We start from the raw sequence: 21,634 nt of genomic DNA on the forward strand, positions 1-21,634 counted from the left end.
TATATATTTCTTAAGTTATTTTTAAACACTCATACAGAACAGAACGCTGTCTCATACCCCCGTATCCGTGACCATTCTGATCACTGAACGGTTTGGTGGGCATGTTAAAACACTCATACAAAGCATTTCATACTCCCCTCCCCCAAACAAACACAAGACAATTTTTTCCAATTTCCAAAACGCTCTCATACAAAGCATTTGACCCTCCTCCCCCTCAAATAAACACAAGACTTTTTTTCCAATCTTCAAAACGCTTCCCTTTTGAAGTGACACAGTTTTGCTTCGTAGATGTTTCTCAATCTGTTTAATATAAAAATTCAAAATGTTAGTATTTTACAGAACTTTTCTAATGATTCATTCCGAACGTAGTCACCTACCTTGACCTTTTATACTAAGCAGGTGCCTCTCACTTACCATTCAAGACGGTGTATCATTTTGATGTTTTATTTATTTATTTTTCACTTCTTACTGTTAAAAACGCCTACAGAATGGTAAAAAGATATAGATTTATTTTTTAAAGAAATTCAACTTAAAAAATTATATATATTTATTTTCCAGAGCAATAAACAAATCGTTGTGTCAGGTGAATCATTATGCATCGAATTACTTTTCCAAGTGTAATTGGTTAAATATCATTCGTCAAATCAGATGTCAGCCCCATATGATATATCTTTCATCACAATACACTAAATGTAGGTCATAACATGTATCATTTTATGAACACATACAAAATAATTTCATAGCAACTTATATTAAGTATTCAAATAAAAATTAAATATGACATGGTAATCAAAATTGAAATATTTTAAGGTAATACTAGCCAATGAACTATAATGCTTAGATTAGTTATTGGAAGCCCATTAGTCCAAATCATTGTAAATATTCATTTAATCGTGACTTCAGAAGCGTATTTAAATCCAGAGAATATAAGGTGTTTGGTAATATTAGAAAGTGTATTAAGTGCTAGACATTTGACAAGTTTTAAAAGTTCTCCAAGTCTGATGACTCAAAGTTTTGACGGATGCGTTTTTACTAAATGCAGAATGTTCATAAATGAAGAATATTCATTCATAAATGCAGAATGTTCATACAATGCAGAATGATCATTTTTCTAAATGAAGAATGTTCATTCATAAATGCAGAATGTTCATACAATGCAGAATGATCCTTTTTCTAAATGCAGAATGTTTATTCAATGCAGAATGATCCTTTTTCTAAATGCAGAATGTTCATTCAATGCAGAATGTTCATAAATGAAGAATGTTCATTCAATGCAGAATGTTCATTTATTAATTCAGAATGTTCATTTATTAATTCAGAATGTTCATAAATAAAGAATGTTCATTCATAAATGCAGAATGTTCATTTATTAATTCAGAATGTTCATAAATGAAGAATGTTCATTCATAAATGCAGAATGTTCATACAATGCAGAATGATCATTTTTCTAAATGCAGAATGTTCATAAATGAAGAATGTTCATTCATAAATGCAGAATGTTCATACAATGCAGAATGATCCTTTTTCTAAATGCAGAATGTTTATTCAATGCAGAATGATCCTTTTTCTAAATGCAGAATGTTCATTCAATGCAGAATGTTCATAAATGAAGAATGTTCATTCAATGCAGAATGTTCATAAATGAAGAATGTTCATTCAATGCAGAATGTTCATTTATTAATTCAGAATGTTCATAAATGAAGAATGTTCATTTATAAATGCAGAATGTTCATACAATGCAGAATGATCATTTTTCTAAATGCAGAATGTTCATATCTCACTTTTGTGCTGGCTGAGATATAGGTTCAAAATCAAAGAAAATTTCACAAAATCAAGGGCCGACTATTGCGTAGTGATTAATAGTCTTATCAATGAGATTCATCACAAGTATAGAAAAAAATATGCAACTTTCAGATTAAACATATTCGAGAAGAATTTTCATACAATCCTTGGATTAACGCTGTTTTCTATAAATGTAGCATACAGTGCCGAACCAATGAAACATACTCAGTACAATAATACAGGTACAGAAGTTTGATTGTTCCAATTCACATGATCCATAAGGATTTCATACAGTGCTTATTCATAGATTTTTATCTTACTGGTCGATATATTTAAAACTATTCGCATCTGGTTACCAGCTGGTTCTCGGGCTATATTGGTTATATTTCATTTCAATTAAACCATTTAGATAAATCTTCATATTCATGTTCCAACAAATCGTCAGACATTAAAACTATGTTATTTTAATGGTTTTGCGTTTGTTCTGTTCATTGTATATATGAACTTTTCTAATGGTGAAAACCCAAAACAATGACATCATAACAATGTTATTTTTCCAGTTATAATAGCTTCACTTTTTTAATCACCCTCTAAACTACATAGATATTAAACTGGATCCTTTTTTAGCTTTCTACACCAGAGGGAAATCACACAATCAAATATTTCATGAAACAAGGTAAACGATTTGTTTCAATCTCAAGAATAAAAATATTGTTGTGTAATACACTCAAAAATATCATTAAAAGTTAATTAAATTCAGACTAAAGAGTTTTACAGTGGCGAAACTGGTATCATTGATAAGATAATTTTTGGTATGGGATAATTATATTTCGTATGGGAATATTTACTGAAGTTATAGAGAAAAAAAAATCTTATTATCTAATAAAAATTTCAAAAAAGGTGCTCCTAAGTGCATATTCCCAATCGCCAAAGGTGCCAAATTTGGCAACTGTAGATTAAACGGTCTAATGTAGAGAGCCAAAATCTCATACACACTCATTGATTTTCATTATTATAGATAAAAAAACATATTTATTTTCAAAAACGTTTGTTTCAATATGCTTTGTTTTTATTTCCTTTTGTCAAAATTTGCTTATTAATACTTATTGACAATTCAATCCATGTACATGTCAAACCACTGTTCAGAGGTTTAGCGCAGCTATCGCTGAAGTGTAAGTAAATCCACCAAATATAGTTAATTTATGCTGCTTTGAGAAAAATTTAATTTTGTGCAACAGTTTAACTCGATTTTCGACTGCTATTGAAATAAAGGAAAACTATCGAAAATTTTATCATTGCTATACCATTATTCAGTATTTTGAAGGAATAATGTAAAACTGCTGCCATTTTAAAAGAAAAACTTTGTTTTGTTTTCTCAGTATTTAGTTGGATTATTTCTTCATATTACTTATTATTTTACTTTACTTTGGAATATCAAAAGAAACATTTTTCTGAAATATATTCAAATAGAACACATTTTAATGAATACATTTCGATCTTAACATGAATTAAAAAATGATTCTAGACATAACATTTAAATATTTTCTATTGGCAGTTATTCCGAAAAAGATTATCCATCCATCGTTACACCATTTATTTAAAAGATATTGATTAAAGAACAGATTTGGCTCTTTCATATTTAGACAACCGTATCAGTGAGTGCATCTCAGCAGATTATATATAAAGCTTATTCCATCAATTTATATATAAAGCTTAGCAAATGGTATCTTTCCAGTAATCTGCTTAGCATAATTACGAGTTAATTATACGAAGATTTGTGGGATCATTTGCATAAGGGATATTAAGTATTCAGTTATATTGATATAATGTGTAGATATAATAATGTACTAATGAATCCTCTACTTAGTTTAATGCACTTGACAGAGATTTAATAAAGCACTCAATGGCATTTACTTAACTCTCCCATTTCTGAGATAATTCAAATTCGAGTACCTCAGAATACCAGTACGCCAGCGTGTCTTCGTCATAGATAAAAAAAAATCCGCCTTTCCTTTCTTAAAAATAGCAATGACAGCTCATGTTCTTACGAAATTGATATAAAAGTAAGAAACCAATTTAACTAATAACAAATGTATGTTTGTGAATTTCAAGAAACCTCGGCATTCCCCAAACCCATCTGGGAGAGTATCTTTAACAAAGCATACGCCTCGGGTATTCATTCAGTCAACGAAAGAGAAGAAATTTTACAACGATATCTGATCATTTCGGTCGCCCCCCATAGTTTTACAGATCAAGCATTTGGGACCTTTGAAGAATTAAGTCAAAATGAATTGAGTCGGGCTTCCATCTGAATACATCCAAGTCTTGTTTTGGTGGCACATTTCCAATTGAATTTGGTGATTTGAGTTAAGAATTATTACACATTGAATTTAAAATTAATTTTTGAAAGACGCTCATAGTTTTTTTTTTATTTTAATTTCTCAATTTAATTATTTATTTCAATTTCTCTCATTTCTCTTTCACACAAAATGTGAAAGTTTTCAGAATTGAGAATATTAGCTATTACACTGATGGTATTTAAAATATAATAATTTTTAAAATAAAATCATATAATTTATAATACGGTTAGTAAATACAAAGCATTATTTAATTTGAAATTCGTTTTCAATTGTCGTTTGGTCCAAAATCCCATAAAAAATACATAATGATTTGGTTTTTAATTGGTCTTAGGCCAAAAACCGCATAAAAGAAACAATGAAAATTCCTGTTGATTATCGTCATATTTGCGCAAAGTATGTTCAGTATACTATCCATCATTTTCCGGTACAAGTTGAAACTGATGAACAGTATATTCCACAACATGCCGGAGTGCCTCAGAGGCCACGTTGTGAATTCATTGCGTAATCTGTCATTTCAGTTCAGCTAAATTTGCAATCGGGTTATTGAACATAACATTTTTAAGATGACCCCATATCCAGAAGTCACAAAGATTGAAGTCCGATGATTTTAAAGACGGGGCTGCTGGAGAATGACGCCTGATAATTCTATCATTTCCGAGAATGCTTATTGATCAGTTGCAACACTAGTTTTGCAATGAGTAAAGGAGCTCCATCTTGCATGAAAATAATTCTATCCTCACTTACACTCTTTTGAAGTGTTAGAATGATCTGGTTGTGCCAAAGATTCTGATATTGTTTACCATTAATGGCACAGGTAGCGGAACCCGCAGGTACCATCTCCTTGAAAAAAAATGTTCCTACAATAAACGATGCCATCAACTCGCACCTTTACCATCAACTCAACTTTTCTTAGCAGAATGAAACAATACTGTTGCGTGAGCGAATGGATTTTCTGTTTCCCATATCCTGCAATTTTGTTTATTGGCAAAGTCTTGGAGATAGAAATGGCTTCATCTGTGCAAAAAATGTTCCATGGCTATTCATTGTCCACTTCCAGGCAAGGAAAAGATTCTATTTCAAACGGGTGTCTTATTGGCAGACCAGAAGCAAGCAACGCCTGAACATGGATAATTTTGTATGGATATAAATACAAGATATTGCGTAAAATTTTATGGCCCATACTCAAAGACATGTATAAATATCAGGCAATTACCCGTACATACACGGGTAATACCCGATACACGGGTAATACCCGATACACGGGTAATACATGGTTGCATACCATTGTTCGTCATTTCGTGTAATATTGTGGCAGCATCAAATTCAAATCTTCGAATTTCTTAATCATTTTCTTCATACCCTTGGCAGACCACGATTTTTTTCATCCCTTTATTACTGGAGTTTCTTTAAAGCTACTTGCACATATAGTCGCAGTTCTTTTAAAAGAACTTCATAAGCAGAACGCAATCTTTCATTGAGAGATGCATGACAAGCTGCTCAGATGCAATATAAAGGGAAACACTATGTACCCTTCGTTTTTATAACAAATGCAATGTATCGTGCGCATGAGTGTCTTTTAATTCGCATAGCGTTCTGCTTATAGCGTCATCTATTGGTAAAGTTTGGAACTTTTTTTTTCTTATGCCATACCATTTCCCTATTCTTCCAGTAAATTGCATTTAGATTCGAAGCTGTTCTGACCAGTGGTTCTTTTTTACAGCATTTTGATAGTGTTGATTATAACCATCCTGTACATGAATTAGAAATTCGTCATTAGAGCGTAATAGTTATCTTAATTTCCCACTTCGATACCCAAGGGTATTAGAAGGTGTGGAAGCTTTTTTATTGAATATGAGCACGAAAAAAGATGTTAATTTAAAGAGAAACTTGCGATTTATATAAAGAACAATTATTGATGATATTATATGTCATCTGTTCAACTAACAGGAATTTATATTTTAAATTATAATAGATTATATGTTAATTCATATTTTAAATTAACATATTGAACTAACGGCTAATAAAGCTTAAAGAAATTACCTTCAAGTTGGTGGAAACCACTTAGAGAAATAATGCCTTTCCTCGGACGCTAATGTATAATTTTAAGTTCATATACGCACACCAAACGATTTGATTAAAAAACAGCATTTATCCAAAACCATTACAAAATATCATTAAATATAAAGATTATTTATCATCTTAAAAGAATTTTTATAACTGGAAATACGATGAAATTTTTTCTGCCTTTTTATCAAAACATTTATATATATTTTTAATTAACGAATAATATAATGATAAAGAACACTCATTTTTTTATTTCACACATAAAACAAAAATATACGCTATTGAAACTATAAATACAATTCTTATTTTAAACTATTATTTCTATATACTGTTACACACACTTTTAAATTTTCTAGCTATATATACGTTATAAACATCCGAACTTCACTCTTATAAAATTGTACAAATTCCTTTAATTCGCTTCCAGCAAAGCTAAAAAACAATATAGTTTTCGTGTAACCTAATACCAAAATGACGATAACATTGTTTCGTAGAAATAAGCAGCAAGATAGCTTACAAATAGATTTTAGGTTATGAAATACAGTTAAGAAATTAAGTTAGCACAAGAGAAAAAAAATAGCGAATAAAAATGAAAATAAACTTTTAGAGTTATAGAGAAATTATGATCGTCTGCCATCCAATCAGTTAGAAATACTAAGAATTCTGGGATGACAGAAGATGATAGAAGAATCGGCTGCTGTCCAATCAGTTTCTTCCTTTATAATTGCAGCTTATCTGAATTTTTGTTTTATGTTCGAGTCACTATTACCATATCATTTAAATTTTGAATAATGTATGCTGTGATTAAGATTTTAAGAACGAAAGAGTCTTCAGAAAATAAAAAGTTTGAAATCTTATCTCAAATTTCGCATATATTTGTTTCAAGCAACTCTTTCTTCCCTTTTTAGTTTTAAATATTTAATATGTGACAAATCGCTTCACTCTCCCTTCATAATCGAACATCTACAATTTCTCCCTTTGTTCTATAATTATCTGTCATTTGACTACTTTTCCGCACTAATTAGGGCAATTACAGACGTCTCTTACTAGAAATGGTTAGTTCATAAATGAAGAGACCGTCAAAACTCTTAAGGGCAGAAAAATTTGTTTCCGTCATTAAGGCATTTTTGAAATCTTTAACAAATTCACTTAAGTTCAAGATATATTTGTTAAGTAGAAAAGAAATGTCATTTACAGATGAGAAAATTCGTTATAAAGATTGATGAAAAACAATATGTCAAGCTTTAGAATGTATTTCATGCTTAATGGATGCAATTTTCTACATCTTAAGTATTTCCTCAACGTCAAAAAAAAAAAATCAAAAGGCTTTCCCTCTAATTCTTTATTTCTAGATTATTGAATTATTTTCATGACCGTTAGTGATCATTGATTGCTTACAGAAAGTTTTATATAATATTTTTATTAAATTTCTACTAAGTTTTGTGATCATCATTCATTTGTGTTGCATACATCAGAAATTCATTAGACCATAATTAGAAAATAAAGCCGGTTTCGTTTTGAAGTGCTGGTATTACCCAACTGATACTTCATTGAATTTTTAAAACATTAATAAATTAAAATAGAATTCAGATAAGCAAGCCGAAATATAAAAAAATAAATATCTTAAGAAGCAAAAATCATGATAAATAATCTATAATTTTAAGGAAATAAGAAATGTCCTTAAAAGGAATAAAGAACCACATATAAAACTACATATAACTACTAACTTTTCTACTACAAATAAAAAAATGGTGCTTTATTCCGAATTTTTTTTTTTTAGAAATCCCTGAAATTTTCGCCGAAGTATATAGTTTTTAATGTATGTGTGCTTACGTGCTTCTGTAAAAAATTAGTTTAATAATAAATTATTTATATTTCATACAAAAGACTCAGTGAAAATTTCTCTAACCAATTTTAAATCTTTAATTCAGTCAAGTAAAACTGAAAGTTTTAAAAATTGCTCAAGTTCAAATGATGTAAAAGGATTTTTTACAGAAATCAATTAGTTACTAGAACCATTAGATACTAGTAGTGTATGAATTGCGCTACTTATGATTCAACTTTTTTGAAACACTTTTATTTACATGGACTATTTGTTTTCAGAACATTTAATGTTTCATTTGATAGAATTTCACATTTGCGAAAACGTAATTTTATATCTGATTTTTCACTTTGTGATGTGTGAGAGTTCCAATTTTTTTTACATTTGCGGTCTCTACGATTATACACTCTTTTCATATTTCATAGATTTGTTAAACATTGAATTAATAATTTCTTTTATTTTTTATTTTATGTCCTTGACTATATTTTTGTTAATGAATTTGAAAAAAGAAATCAAATTTCTATATATTTATAACAATGCAATATTTATAACAATGCATTATAAAATAGAAACTAAGAAATAAGAAAATAAATAAAATGAAACAGATCTTTTCTTGTACGCTAATAAAAATGTATATATTGCTTTTATTAATAATATATTTTTTTAAAAAAAATTGCTTTTATTTAATATTATTTTAACTATCTTAAATTTATTTAATATTCTTTTCTAAAATTTGTTCAAATAAAAACGTTAATTAATGAGCAATTAGCATAAATTCATAAATATACTATAGTATTTTTCAATACTTTAAAATTTTCATGAGTTTTTATTATTTTTTCAAGACTGTTAGTTTTCTAAATTTATCAAATCGGGTAGGAACTAATAGATAAGATAATAATTGATTAAGTACAATATAAAAAATTATTCAAAAATTCTAAATAATATCGAAGACAATTCGTTAATTCGTTTAACATTTATAACTACACTTGTTAACCTGTAATAAGAGAAATATCTCAATGGCAAAATCAATGGATGAATTTTTCTCATGCTTGATTCCCAAAGTATAACGAATGAACATTTGAAAATAAATTCTATTAAGCTATTCTTTATTCCATAAAGATTATCTTAATGTCTTCAAAAATGAATGCTGTTTTTTTAAGTATTCACTTAAAAGATGTTCACTCAATTTCACAATGCTCACCTAAGCCTTATTTTATTTATTTATTTATTCACATTCAATTTATTAAAAAAGTGATACAGATAGTTTGAATTCAAAATACTTGTTTCTCCGCAGTAATCTTTTAATATGTCATTAAAAGAAAAGTCCTAGTTGGCTTTTATTTTAGATTAAGGAAATATATAATGAGTTTAATTTTAATACAAGGATAAAAACAAAGACACTTTTGAGACGCATTAATGCTTAAACTAAATTTTTTTTTCTAAACGTACATTTCATAAGGATGTTTATTAGTTATTTTTATTTCTAACTGATATTCCATCGAAGAATATTAAAACACATTTTAAAAGTAAATGGATACGTAATGCAATATAGTATTTAGTCAATGTATAATAGTAATTTTAAAATGCACTTTTTGTAAAATGTTATAGTAGCATATCGGTTCATTTTCCTTAACTTCCGTTTTTATTGAATGTATGCTTATGGTCCCATACCTTTTTTAAGTTAAAAATAGCACTTTTTAGTTATAAAAATTAAATACCAATTTATTCAACATATTTCCCTTCAGACCCTACGCTTTTTCATCTTCTGGGATGCAAATGAATTCTTCGAAGAAAGTAGGGTTATTTAGATGCAATCCAGTTACCAAGGAAATTTTTAATATTTGACTGGGAAATGAACCTTTCTTAAGTAAGGAGACTTTACATGGAGCGAAACAAATAGCAGTTTGAAAGAGCAACATCTGGATAATGCAGTATTTGTGATAACACATCCCATCGGAGAATTTATAAAGTTTCTTTTACTGATCGACAGTACTTTGACTAGCATGGTCGTGTTGAAAATATCCTTGTCCTGCCTTTAGTCATATTGTATATGTTTCTCCTTCAATTCTTCGTTTAGATAAATCAACAGTTGCTTATAATATTCATCATTAATAGTTTTATTGGTTTGAAGAAAACCAGTACTTTGCTCTGGGTACTCTACTCTTTATTGAAATCATCATTTTTAAAACAATGAAATTACTCTTTCCAAACTATATTTGATCGAACATGTTCAGCATAAATCTCCAAGAACAATCGGTGTGTTTCTGTTGCATTTTACTTTGCAATGAAATAATGTAACATAACTTCCCGCAAATGCTACTTGGATATCAAAAAACTAAACAGGTTTTTTGAACCAAAAGTGTGCTTTAAAATATATAAATCAGAATCCACACACTACCATTTAAAGGTTATTATCAAATTTTCCAAACAAAACTTTCCCGATTTATAATTTTAAATCATTATTTTTAAATCACTAATATTTCCTATCAGTGTTGAAATCATGTTTGCTTTAAATACATGATAAAAACTTCGTGAGAATTATTTATTTTCCGTTTTTTTTTAATACTATTCATTGAATCAAGACAAACTGAATCATGAATGCATAAATATCCAAATTAGCAGATTAATAAATTGAACAAAGTCAAGTGAAAAAACGAGTTCTTTTTTTTTTGCGATATTGCAGGAAATTATAACAATTCTGCACCTGCAGTGCATGATTATTTGCGGCATTGGTCGTGGAAAAGTTCATTTCAGGAAAGCCAAGACCCAGAAGCATCCGGACCTCAACTGAGAGGGAAGATCGCTGTATTTGCACATAGTTATGGTGCATCGTAATATATCTTCAGCAGAATTTCAAGCATTTATTGACATCAGTGAAATATTTCGAACTATAATAAATTGATTATCAAAGGGCCTGCAGATGTTTTATATCCTTAATTCCAAATCAGCATCTTTGTGACTTGCTAAAACTCAATAGAGAGTGGAGTGGACATCTTTTATATTCTCAGACTAGAATCTTTTCTACCTTAGTGCTATAAGATGATGGTTATGGCAAGGTGAACATATGACAGCAAGTTTTCTATGGCACAGATGCATTGTAGATATGGTCAGGGGAAGAATTTTTTTATTAAAATAGGAGCACTCTCGCCATTATCCCATGTACCCTGACAGCAAATCTGTACAACCGATTGGTGAGTGAAACAGTTGGGTGATCGTTTTTTGTCACTATTCTGGGACGGATTTATCAACAAAATAATACTTTACCCCTTTGCAGTTACTCAAAATGTTTTACTGAAAGTCGACATGTTGTCTTATTCGAGAGAACACAAGATCTATTTCCGTTTTAATATCAATGGATCATAAGTGGACGATAGCGTCATCCAAAAATAACACAAACTGTAGCAAATTTGACAGAACAAATGCAATGCATCACACTTCATCCCACAAAAAACAAAAATGTATGACACAATGCATAAACGTACGCTTGATTGCATGCCTAATCGTGGACACCATAGTGGTTATAAAAGTACCAAAAGATGAAATTTAGCTTCTCGCATTACATTTATCTATAACCTTGAAATTTAAATAAGTATATATCTTAGACATATACCTGACCATATTTAATTCCTCTAAGCTAATTCATTCTTGATATTGGGATTTCATTTCCCGTCAGAGTATTTCTCCTACATCCTTTTTTAAATCTGTCAACATTTTGTTTGAATTATCCAGAAATATAAGGTGACGAAAATCATATGAATTGTTGAAAAAAATCCTTTGAAAAAAACAACTACAAAACAATTTAGAATTAAAATAAATGTGACTATTTTTTTTTTCTTTTGAGCAGAATGGAATAGTTAATTATTAAAAAGAATTAATAAAATTATTTAAAAGAATTAAAAATTATTGCTACGTTGAATTTAGAGATATTTTTTCCAAAAATTAGAAACAAAAGTAAACAAGCTAAAATAGATTTTAGCAAATTTTATGTCGCTACATTATGTAATTAAAAGAATATAATAACTACTTTTTTTAAACATTTTCAATTGCGTGTCTCTGCAAACAAAATACAATTTTATTGGGAGATAAAAAATTTTAAATAGTAAGAGCCATTTTTTCCATTATAAAATGAACATGTCAAGAAGAATGAATATTTTTGTTACTTTCCAGTTTACCATCAAACTATTTCTAGGGCAATATATTATTATTTAGGAGAAAAAATAAGAGAGAAAAACTAGTCTGGAAAAAGTCATCCACAGGGCACCCCGACCAAAATATTTTTAATTTAATTACATCAAATTGCAGTTAAAGACAAAGCAAACAATTCCTGCGGCATAATTTTTTTTCATGAAAATTATTTATAAAATATGAAATTCCATTTAAGAGCTTAGTAAAAACTCCTCTGGCAATATACTCAAGTGTATTGCTTCAATTCACTGTATATTGACGTTCTTTTTTTAATCTCTCAAAAATGCAGTGAAAAGAGCTCTGCCGCCACTTTTACAGAACATTTTGCATTCTGTCCTTACTTCTTTTTAATTTTTGGCAATTTTAAGCTTTTAAATGATTTGATGTGTTATTTTTAATCGTTATAAATAGTGTATAATTATGCAATTGATGACAAAACACAATATTATGAATTTAAAGCTCTCAAATGGGAACGTGGCTACCTATAAGTATTTTTCTGTATTAAAATCGAACATATTCCAAAGCGCTGCACAAAAGACTACCTTTACTTAAGTAATTCACTTTGGATATTGAAGCATTAGAATTATTTCATAAGTTATTAAAAATTTTGCAACATCAGAATTATTTCCTAATCTTCGAAAATTACTTTAAAAATTAAATAAAGAATTTTACATCATTAAAATTATTTCGTAATCTTCAAAAATTACTTCATTAAAAAATTCTTACAATTCAAAAATTGGAAGTTCTTAAATTCAGGGTTCTACAGTATCGATAATGTAAATTTTGAAATAATTATTTTTTTATTATATTTTATATCTGAATTTTCTTTTTAAATTATTCCTTTAATTTTAAATCTCTTCGACACAAGAATAAGGAAATAACAAAAGAAAAATTAATATTATTTAGATATATAAATATGTAAAATAATTTATGCAAGCGTAATTTTTTTTGAATTTTTGAATTTTCATTAAATTTGATCTTTTATTAAAATAAAAATTCCCAAACAAATGAAAATATACATTAAATTATAACCAAACACACTTTATTCAGAATAAGACTGGAAAAGAAATTTGTAAAATGCTTTTGATTTTTCTTCGATTTCATAAATACTAAAATATCTGAGTGAGTTAATAAGAAGATATTAGAAAGCAAATAAATTTAAAAATTCAGTTGTGCTTCGATTAAAATCTTCCATAATAGAATTGAAATAAAGAAAACAGATATGCAAAAAAAAAAGCTAACGGAAACCTTATTTTAAGAGCGGAAAAAGTGTGATGTATATATATGGATAGGCATTAAATTAATTGCTTTATTTCTTAACATCTATCTAAAAATATAAATTTCTGTTGGAAGGAGCGGGTCATTAGTTTCCACATTTTCTAATTTTACCTTCCATGTCATTCACAGTGTAACATATTTTCCTAAATTAAGTAACAAATCTCACATACTTCACTCGACATCGATTTCTTTAAGAATGTATATCTTAAAGTTTGAGACTAGCAAGAATATTTATGATGTAACTTTGCTACCACATTTTTTTTCGTTAATCTCAAAGTTTGTTATATAAGTTCGAGGTCGATTACAAGCAGGAGTTTTTTTTCTTTGGATATTTTTTTAGATGTTATAGCCCAATGGCATTTGAAATGTTTCTATAAATACGTGCCGATAACAAATAAAGAGCTGCAAAAGTTTCAGGCTATAACAATCTTATCAAGAAAACACTTACTTGAAAATAAATATCCGATTTTATTTCTAATTGAAAGTAATATTTCGCATTACATAAAATAAAATATTAAATTATTAATTAGGGTATTATGTATATTGCTTTAAAAATCAATTACATTATATATAATTTAATTGTATTTCTAAATTCAAAAAATTAATGTATTAAAATAAAAAGAGTCGTCACATTTTTCTTTTATATATGAATTTTAAGTACTGATAATAATAATAGAACTATTTAAGACTGACATGTTCAATTAATGAAGACATTTTTTTTTTGCTCGAATCTCATTTTTAAAATTTAGATCTGAGCGCATTACTGATCTTTAGTAGATTCATTCTAGAATTCACAATTTCCCATCTCGAATTTGTGATTACCACTAGATTTCTTAACACTTGGGAATAATTAAAAACAAAAGTGAAACTCATCAAATGTCGACACAAGCACAGAATTACGTAGAGAAACAAATATTTTACCTGTATGAAAATTGGCCTCGGCAGAGAGTAATACTTTTGTCCCTGCAAATAAAAACAAAGTAAATAAATAAATAAAATAAATAATAAAAAAATTATAATAATAAAAGTAAATTGTTTCTTTTTTTTAATTGATAAAGAAACGTCTTACTTTAATGAAAGCAAACTTTAGGCATGATACATTTAAAAATATATATAATAATTTTTTTTAATTCCTGATTTTTTTTATGTAAAATGAAAATTTATTAAATAATCTCAAACTACATTAATTAGAAAATAATATTTTTTATCAACTTAATTAACAAATTCAAGAAATCGAAAAAAACAATGAGTCAAATAGACGCACTACAAGGTATGTTTTGAATTAATAAGTAATAACTACTTCATCATATAAGAAAATTTAAATTATTGTTATACAAAAAGCACTTTAAATGATGATTTGACTTGATCCTCGTGAATTAAGAACGCGACAATGTTTTAAAACATAAAATAGAGCATTTTAAATAATTTTGATTTATTTGATTTAAATCAAATTAAGATAACTGCAATGCTTTCATATTTTATCAGTATAGTATTTACAATTTACTTTCACACAAAAAGTTTTTGCTATTATCGCTTTTTAATTTAATATAGTTTAGTTTTTATTAATGTTCCGGTTTTTAAAACAACATTAGGGCTATTTGGAGACGAATCTTGTAATTCTGAACAGCGGTCAGATGACGAGGACGATACCTGAGTTGGCACCCCCCTTTCCAAACTTCCGCACCACATCAGGGGGAGAAAGTTTGGCCCCACGGATTTAACGTGTCCCAAACCCATTTACACGACGGTTCTTCAGTGAAATCGGTCTCGAGCCTGAAACCCTCTGGTTGCGACGCCAAGGCCTTACCACCAGGCCGCCGCGGCCTATGCAAGAATCGCTGGTGAATAAGGAAAATAATGTTATTTTGTAACATAAAACAATTTTCACTATATTTCAGTTATCTGGCTGCTTTTTAGTCTCTGTGATATTTAAGTTCAGTTCAGTATTTTCAATAGTGAACAATGTCCTTACACAGCAAAAGACTGAAAGTCATTCAACTTTGGATTATGCGATTATCTAAAGTCTTTTTTTTTTAATTTTGTGTGAAATCAAATTCCTTATCCAAATAAATATAACCATAACTAAAATCTTTTTTTTTTAAAGCAACGAAATGTTTTTTCAGCCAAAAAGGTAAAGAACTTTGCTTAAGACACATTTTTGTCATTTCTACATAAAGAAACATTTTTCCTTCCGAAAAAGGTCTGAAAAGGAAGAATTTAATCGTATGATCACACAAAGGAGAGCAAACAGAGTTTTCCGTCCTCCCCTCCAACTTTTATAAGAAGTTTTGACTTTGGCATAGAGGACGGAATCTAACGGAACTAAAAATAGGATGCTTTGGAAAGTGGAAAGCCGCTGTTACTATCACATAGATCATTATTTTTTTTTTCTAAAATGCGAAGTGAGAGATTTTATCGGTTGATTCCCAGTTCTGATTTCAAATGTAATCCTTGAATGATTTAAAATAATCTGCTTGCTTTTGGTATTGGGTTTTTATGTGGTGATACTTTATAAGTAAAGTGAAAATAAAATCATATATTGAAAACAAACTTAAGTAGAGTGGATCTGAAACAAAAGTACAAAGAATATTTCAAAAAAAAAATCCTAATTTTTTTAACCTCATTTTACATTTTTTTCCCCTAATTTACTGTGAAGCATATAAGTGGAAAGTAATCTCACAATTCATGCGAATAAGTTTTTTTAAAATTAAATGGAGACTGTTTACTAAATTACAGACAATATAGGTATCGAATCATGACCAAGAAAAATAATGTTTTAATAATCAAGCTTTAATTTTGTATCATAGCAAAAAAAGCTAACTTTCATTTTATGCCTTTTGCCCCATTGAAAAATAATTATATGCGGTATATACTTCAGAAAAAAAAATCAAAAGAGAAATTTCTTGTCTCTTGTTTCAAGTAAATAGAAAATATTTTTTTAAAATAATATGTAGAAGTAAAAGAAACTGAAAATTTTATCTTTAAAATTTTAGACTTAATATGTTGTTGTTGCGCTGTGACTTATGGCACTTTACAAGCCCGCTGACAGTTATCTGTCAGAGATTTAAGTCGAGTGAGTGTTTTTTGTTTTTTCAGTAGCTCCAACTAGGGCCAAGAGTACAACTTAGCTACTACATGCGTCACATTCGCTTGCACAACCCCTTTCTGCAGGGGGTCACATTCACACACCTCACAGATAGAACACAGAAGAACAACCATGCTCGAATCGGGATTCGAACCCGGGATGCCTAGATCGATGCCGGGACACCGGCAGGCTTAACATGTGAGATTAGCAGTCTATTTCAGAAATATAAAGTACATAAAAACTCCAACAATATAACGTGAAAGCTATATAATAAAATATAATGCATTCCTTTTTTGTGCATTCTGATGTTTTGTTTGCAAAAGAATAACAGCCTTTCAGGATATATAATATATAAAAAATTCGAATATAAAAATATATAATATTATATAATAATAATATATATATAAAATAAATATAATAAATAATATATAAAAAATTCGAATATCATCCCTTTAGAGATTTTATTGCAGCTGGAAGATAAAAGCATTCTTTTCCGTTCTAGACCTCCACCGGGGGCATCTCAAAAATGGGGATGAGAAACGTTTCGTATGATGATTGGTTCTCACTTCTCTGGTGGGAATGTAATGTATGGAGGTATGTCATGTGCCTTCATTCAGGTGACTTGACATACCTCCTACAGAAAGAGTCGCAATGCGGCTTCTGATGGCTGTAAAAATTCAACCATAGTTTTCACAGGAATGTTCTCACAACCATAATGCTCATTCAGGTTACTCAAATGCCAAGACAAGGTGGGGATAGTTCTTTTGAAGTTTCCTTTTTAAATATTTATTTCAACATATTTTCCTTTTTAAAAAATTCATAATTTATTACAAACTGAAGTTTTGTCCACTATTTCATATAATTATTTTAAGTAATAATGCATTCATCAGAAAAATTTCAAAATATAAATGGATTTAAAATAAAAATATGTTTAGGAAATATCGAACTTTTATACGCTTGTTGCTACTACGTTTATTGTTAAAGCACAATTTTATCTATTATATTTATGTAAGAATTATTATTTGATAAAGAGTTAGAAGGAATGGTTTAGTATGGAGTGTATTAGGGTAACGTTCTTGACCTTTTGAGTCATCTATAGGATGCATTTTATATTAAAATGAAGGATTTATCGTTCAAATTTGTTATTTATAACTTTTCACACACGAACTCCTTTTTATTCGGAACGATAAAAAAAATGGCTTTATAAAGTATTTGATAATTCTTTGAGCTTTTTGAGAAAAGGTTATTTCATGACATTAAGTGAAGCTTGAAACGATGAAGACGTGTTGAGAAGTATCCTATAAGCAATAGTAGAAACACTTCGAGTGCGTGATTATATTCTCAAGTAAGGTGCTACATCGATGCTATTTCTCATCCATCAAGCATTGTTTTGTGACCTGCAATGTGACTGTGATGGAATGATCCATTCCTAGTAGTGATCTCAAAGCCGTAAAAGATTTGCTGGAAATAGTTTCTGGCGGCACTGAAGCCCCTAAGAGACAGACGTGAAACATCTGGAACTAAAGAAAAGAACTGGAAAAAAAATTGATCTTAAATCGATCCCAAACTCTTAGAGAATCGAATTGCAGCAAGCTTGGAAGTTTTGGGTATCATTAGTGAGAAACGGATCGAATATTGGACAGTAAAAGTAAAATGCTTCCATTTTCTTAGGATTTTTTTTACTATTCTTTTTACCCTGAAAATAGAATATAATCCTTAAGCTTAGCTAGCTGTAAATAATTCATTGAAGCTGCGTTTGTATTTCATATAAAAAGTCTGAATTCTAAATATGTTAAATGAATTAATTTATTTTTGAAAAATATAAAAATATAAAATAACAACAAAACAGTGTGGATGGTTCATTATAGTTTATCAATATTGCTTATTTACTTGTCTGCTGTTTATATTTTCATTTATAAAATTGTTTGATTCACCTGCATATATTTTCCAAAAAAAAATTGGAATGTATGCATATTTTTCTGCTTTTCCTATGAATTATCAGCTATTTTTCTAATCAGCATTGCAGATTTTTTTTTTCTTCTGTGACTACTAAAGTAACTTCCTTTAAAGATAATTTTTATCTATCTATCAAACTAAATTATTTCAAATGATAATTAGCATAAATACAAATAAATGTATAATGCCTTTAGTGGTGATGAAATTTAATTACGAACCGTAACTTTAATTAGATAAGTTATTGTTAATGTGATTTATAGGTTATTATTGATAATAACTGATCAATCATAATGAACATAACATGAACATGCACATTGTGCGTGTGTGCGTGCGTGCGTGTGTGTATGTGTGTTATGGTACGGATTTTCTCCTTATAAAGAATAAATAACAATCAATATTAAACAAATAATTTTTGGGTTTAGAATCAAGTGTATGTATAACCTATACATCGAAAGTTATAAAATAAGGAAGGGACTCTAATTTGATTATCAGTGCATTGACCTTTTGATCATCCAATATTTCACTTAAAATCAAAGAAAACACCATTCTCATTCAATTGTGTAGAATAAATTCCATCTGTTCTAACAAAAAGATTCCATCGAAGTAAATCAGTAATTTGAAAGAATAGGTTATTATAAAAATATTCCTACAAATGTTATTCTAAATTATCTCAAATTCTTTTTTATTGCCGATAACCTTCATAAATACTTAGCGATAACAAAGACGTTAAGCCTATTTTTAGTTCAATTAGTTTTTGCACTACATCTTCTTCTTTCACATTATGTAGAATATAGTTGCCTGTTTAAATCAATCTTTTCTTAATATTTCTCTCAAATATATCAAATTTCATTTTCAATATGGTATATAAATTTGTATATTTTTAATATATTTTTCTTAACTAAGCATTTTTCAATTACTTATACAGATATTTTTTTTGGTGGCGTGAGATGATAATGGAAACCAATAGCCTAAGATTGGAATTAATTAATTGCATTCGAATATGTAAGATAATGAATACTTGTAACTCCAATTAATATCTATATAAATAGGAATGTTCAGGTTAGTCGTCTCACTGAATTTAAAATGCTGACTCATAGGAGAACAAACAGATTTTAAACCTAAAAAAATCATAAAAATAATTATTTTAAATAAACCTGGTCTTAATGATGTATGCATTATTAATTTGGTATCCATATTTTTTTATATTATTGACAACATTCACAATAAAAATTAAAAAAAACTGAGCACTCCTAAAAAGAAATCGAGCATTACTTCAGAATACTTTTTCGGAACTTTATCCCAATAAGTTAACAGTTTAATAGTTTTGAGCTATACTAACCTGAAACGTTTTAGATGGTTTAATTTTAAATTCTTGATTAATAATTTATAAAAAATACAATAAAATAAAAATTTATAAAAGCTGAAAGCTTTATTTTACAGACTACACGTCAGCAACAGTTAAAAAGTAAAACAGAATATTAAGAGAAAAAATAATTAATAAAAAAATAATAACAGAAAATACCATCCTATACAAAGATATAAATAAAAAAATATTATTTCACTTTATTTAAGTAAGATTAATTGAAATATGTACAATATTTTTATATAGAAAATTCTGTTTTGTTATCTTGTATACATTACTTTCGTTTCCAATAAATTAAAATTATTTGAAGACAGTAATTAAACATAAATAATTACTTTTATTTTTTAATTTAAAAACTTGACATTGATTTGTCATAGAATAAATTGCTAGTGTCCATAAAATACAATGCGCTATTAATAACTCTTCTTTCTGATGAAACTTTTTCTTGATTAAAAGTGCTCAAGTCTCTGAATGAATGTCTCAGAAACAAATTTTTAAAAGGTTTTTGATATCAATATTCCTTTTTTGAGACAGGTTTCATTTTTTTTTCTACAATTTTTTGTAATAGGTTTTTATTCTTAAATTACTAATGTTTTAGACAGCAGATCAAAATTAATGTTTTTCACATTGTCAATTTTTTTTTTCCTTTCAACGTTTCGAAAAGATATTTACTTCAAAAATTCCAAAAAGATAACTGAACACAAATGGAAGGGGCGAGCGAACAATTAACTTTTCAATTATAATGTCTTACGACTCATTAATTTTCATTCCGTTGAAGGAAAATTAAATTTTGCGTCCGAGGTAAGAACAAAATATTCTCATCATCGCATTGTGGAAGTTTCTTTTCTATTTTTTCCTCCTTTTCTTTGCTCTGTTTTTATTATCTCTCTGTATTGAAGACGTTAATAATTGTTCTTGTGAGTTCTCATCCTTTGTACGAAAAAAAAGAGAATATATATATATATATATATATATATATATATATATATATATATATATATATATATATATATATATATATATTGCCCTTCATTTTCTTCCATCTAATTGACTACTAGCCGCCTTTGATGACCAGCAATTCTCCAAGATTAATAATTGTTCAAATTTTGAATTAAATATTTTCTATAGCTGTGAGTTAATATTTTATATAGCTGTTTTGAATTAAATATTTTCTATCTAATTAAATACTTTTTATAGCTAATTAGAAATGTTTCTTCAGATAAGTATTTTTATAAGAAAACTCGCACCCTTCTGTTGGTTATGCTGTCTCCCTAATTTCCTGCCACCTCATTTAAATTGTGATTTTTAATTAGGAGTAAAAATAATTAAAATTAAACGGATACAAATATGTCTTTCAGAAATTATTTAAAAGTGAAGGGACTTTATAAATTTTTCATCATTTCTTACTTGTGATACTTATACTTTAACTGTTTTTTAAAAAAATTATTGCAAACATATTTTTATTAGAAACCTGTTTATATGTTGAATCATAAGCATTTCTACATACTTTTATCATCAACAACGGAAGGAAAATCCAATATAAAATATTTTTTAAATAAAAACGAAGGGAGTTTTTTTATAACAAGGAAATATATTGCTGATGAGCTTAAACTAAAAATGTATTAAAAATAGACAAAATCTATTCAGTAGCTAAATTGATATCATTAAAAAGATATGTTTTTTTATATTTTAAGTTTCAATAAGATTTATTTTTATACAATACTTTGGGCAGTTATAGT

The 21,634-nt window shown here is 28.2% G+C and overlaps 1 protein-coding gene across 1 annotated transcript in view; it reads left to right on the forward strand.

The window, feature by feature from the left end:
* The window catches only part of LOC129961646 (Kv channel-interacting protein 4-like), a 287,185-nt gene that overhangs the window by 218,229 nt on the left and 47,322 nt on the right, over positions 1-21,634 (forward strand). The window lies entirely within an intron of this gene.

This window comes from Argiope bruennichi, chromosome 2 (assembly GCF_947563725.1).
Source record: "Argiope bruennichi chromosome 2, qqArgBrue1.1, whole genome shotgun sequence".
NCBI classification, from domain to species: domain Eukaryota; kingdom Metazoa; phylum Arthropoda; class Arachnida; order Araneae; family Araneidae; genus Argiope; species Argiope bruennichi.